This window comes from Monopterus albus, unplaced genomic scaffold (assembly GCF_001952655.1).
Source record: "Monopterus albus unplaced genomic scaffold, M_albus_1.0 scaffold117.1, whole genome shotgun sequence".
NCBI classification, from domain to species: Eukaryota; Metazoa; Chordata; class Actinopteri; order Synbranchiformes; family Synbranchidae; genus Monopterus; species Monopterus albus.
The window spans coordinates 1,046,021-1,049,672 of NW_018127997.1; the positions used below are offsets into that span (position 1 = coordinate 1,046,021).

The 3,652-nt window shown below is 44.5% G+C and overlaps 1 protein-coding gene across 2 annotated transcripts in view; it reads right to left on the reverse strand.

The window, feature by feature from the left end:
- Positions 1 to 1,650, reverse strand: part of bms1 (BMS1 ribosome biogenesis factor) — a 21,145-nt gene extending 19,495 nt beyond the window's left edge. The window contains exon 1 of one of the 2 annotated variants that reach the window (XM_020611774.1): positions 1,515 to 1,650. The gene's annotated coding sequence lies outside the window, so the exon portion shown is untranslated. Of the gene's footprint in view, positions 1 to 1,289; positions 1,429 to 1,514 lie in introns of those variants that run through there. The other variant, XM_020611775.1, reaches the window with a different exon arrangement.
- Positions 1,651 to 3,652: the final 2,002 nt, after the last annotated feature.

Sequence of the window (3,652 nt, forward strand, 5' to 3'; positions counted from 1 at the left end):
AATGCCGAGGCGTTCCCAGGCCAGCCGAGAGACATAGTCCCTCCAGCGTGTCCTGGGTCTTCCCCGGGGCCTCCTCCCGGTGGGACATGCCTGGAACACCTCCCTAGGAAGGTGCCCAGGAGGCATCCGAAAGAGATGCCCGAACCACCTCAGCTGGCTCCTCTCGATGTGGAAGAGCAGCGGTTCTACTCTGAGCTCCTCCCGGGTGACCGAGCTCCTCACCCTATCTCTAAGGGTGCGCCCGGCCACCCTGCGGAGAAAGCTCATTTCGGCCGCCTGTATCCGGGATCTTGCCCTTTCGGTCATGACCCAAAGTTCATGACCATAGGTGTATCAGTATCAGTGTTGTATCATTTTAACTAAACCTTCAGTGAAGTCATGATGAATCATAACTTCCCCGTCTGTCTGTTTGTAAAGCTAGTCCTGATGGTCTCTCATTTAATTAAAAAAAACATATTGGGCACAAAATCATAATTTCAAAACATAAGAACTCAAACCACAAACTATTTGGAGCATGCTTAGATATCCCATCAAAATGAAATACGACCGATATTTGAAAGAAATTCAGAATCTGCTATCTTAGGAATGGATTAAAACTGCACCCTGACATACACTGCTAATATGACTGGGTTTTGTACTTTTTGTATGAACCATAATCACCCACTCATCTCTTTTGTAAGAATAATTTTGCTGTAAAACTTTTGGTCAGACATAATTTATTTCCAACAATATAATAATAATAACCTTTATTTATATAGCCCTTTACAAGTCCTAGGAGCACAAAGTGCTGTATAATGAAGCTAAAATAGCCCAAAAAGCCATACAAAAAACAGTAGAACCTAGCAAAATAAAACGCTAAAACATTCTTATACAAACTATACAAAACATAACAAAAAGAACATCTCTACGGGCAAATAAAAGCAATTTAAATATCAAACGCCTGCTTTAAAATGTGAGTTTTTAGAACTGATTCAAAAACCGGTAATTCGGTTATGCACCGTAACTCTTGCGGTACAGAATTCCAAAGTCTGGGGCTATACACAGCAAAAGAACGGTCGCCCCATTTCTTATATCGCGACCGTGGGGCCACCAGGGCCAGGGCCAAGTGCAATACTGCTGTTAAAGGTCTTCTCCTTCCACATGAATTTTTGGAAAACGTTATCTGTCATTAGGCTCATAAAGCTATTATGCACAGCTAGCTATAACCCGGCACATTTCAAAACCGGTTTACATGACTACAATTTGTTTTAAGAAGAAGACACGACGTGTCCTATTTGTGTCCTATTTACCATTTATTCTGTCCCAAATGACCATGAATTCTACTTGTAGAGTATGACCAAACAGTGTGGCGCAAAGACCCATGAGGGAACCGGGCTACATTACCGTCTCTACAGAGTAGAACAGATCTGCAGCAGGACCAGAAGCTAACGTTTGCTAACAGCGCGGAAATTCTACACAGCTGCACACATCGGTTAAATGTTCGGAAAACAATAAGACAGTATTAATTGCAATACCTGCAGAAAGACCGGCAGTAATCTGAGAGCAGTGTTGTTCTTCTTCAGTTCTCACATGTATATTATGACGTCCAACCCGGAAGTGTCACTTTGTAATAAGACGAGTGAAAACAAAATTGAAGAAGGTTCCGAACATGTGACTAGCTACAGGCGCAAGCCACTTCTTCTCTCATCTTTAAACATAATTTCGCATCACACACTTATTTGTATCTGGCACAACAGAAACATCACCTACAAGAACAAATCTGTCTTTTTGAAAACTGGTTTAACAATAACATCATTTTAGTTGCTCAGTTATTTAAATTCAGTGGTCAGTTATACAATTGTTCTGAATTCCTTTCATCTTATTCCATTGTTGTGTCTCCAAAGGTATTCTCCATTGTCTTTGATGCAGTTCCCTCAGGTGTAATGTAATCTCCTTTTGATCCAGGTAATACAACTGTAGGCAACCCGTTGCCCTGACCTCCCACCTGATGAAGGCCATGGAGAGGATTGTCCTCGGCCACCTCCGTGCCCAGGTGAGCTCAGCGCTGGACCCGGTGCAGTTTGCATATCGACCTAGCATCGGGGTAGACGACGCTATTATCTACATGCTGCATCGAGCCCTATCTCATCTGAAGTCCCCCAGAAGCATGGTGAGGGTCATGTTCTTTGACTTCTCCAGTGCTTTCAACACAATCCAGCCATCACTGCTGAGGGGGAAGTTGGAGGGGGCAGGTGTGGACCAACACCTGTCTGAATGGATCATTAACTACCTCACAAACAGACCTCAGTTCGTAAGGCTGCGTGACTGTGTGTCAGATGTGGTAGTCTGCAGCACAGGGGTACCCCAGGGGCCAGTGCTTTCCCCCTTTCTGTTCACCCTCTACACGTCAGACTTCAAGTACAACTCTCACCAGTGTCATCTACAAAAGTTCTCAGTTAGGAAACGTGTTTCCCTGTACAATGGAATTCTTACTTTGCCGTCCACATGAATGTCACAAAATACAAATAAAATATAAAGTAGATAAATAAATAACACAAATTCTAAGGCACTTTAAAGCAGCAAATGAAGAGTTATAATAAAAATATGACAAAATAATAAGAGAATGTACACTGAAAAAAGGACTCACCAGGTCTTTGGATTTACACAAATTATACTAGTATATGCAACGCAATTCATTCATATTTCCTTTGTTAACATAATTCAAACAAGTTAACCCCTAAAGAAAATTATGTTGGTTTTTGTGCAATTATGTGTGTGCAAACAGAATGTAAACAGTACATCACGTATTTCCTGGTAAACTCCTCAGCTGTTTAGGAGCCTGATGGCAGAGGGAAAGAAAGAGTTTTTCAGTCTAGTGGTCCTACATTTCACACTTCTGAACCTCCAGGCAGGGGGCAAAGAAGCAAACAGTCCGTGCTGGGGGTGGGTGGGATCTTTGAGGATGGAGGCAGCTTTCCTACACACCCTGCGGTGGTAAATACTCTGCAGAGAGGGCAGTGGAGTCCTAGTGATCTTCTCTGCAGTCTTTACCACTCTCTGCAGGCGCTTGCGGTCCATAGCAGTAGTGCTGCCATACCAGACAGTGATGCAGCTGGTCAAGATGCTCTCAATGATGCAGCTGTAGAAGTTGCAAAGGATCCTAGGCGACATGCCAAACCTCCTCAGCCTCCTCAGGAAGTACAGCCGCCGTTGGGCCTTCTTGACCAGCTGTGTGGTGTTAAGTGTCCAAGTGAGATCCTCGCTGATGTGGTTGCCCGGGTATTTGAAGCTGAGGGGGGTTGTTACTGATTCTGTGGAGTGGTGTGAGAAAAATCACCTGGTCCTCAACACCAGCAAGACAAAAGAGATGGTAATTGGCCCCCGGCGGAAATCACCAGAACTCATGCCGGTGAGCTTGCAGGGCTCAGATATTGAGGTTGTGGACACCTTTAAATACCTGGGTCTCCACCTCAACAATAAGCTGGATTGGACCAACAACACAGATGCCATGTACAGGAAGGGCCAGAGCCGCCTCCACTTGTTGAGGAGACTGAGGTCCTTTGGTGTGCGGGGGGCACTCCTTTGGACACTTTGATACTGTAGTGGCATCTGCTGTTTTTTATGCTGTTGTGGGTTGGGCAGGAGGTAGCACGGTCAGGGACAGAAAGAGACT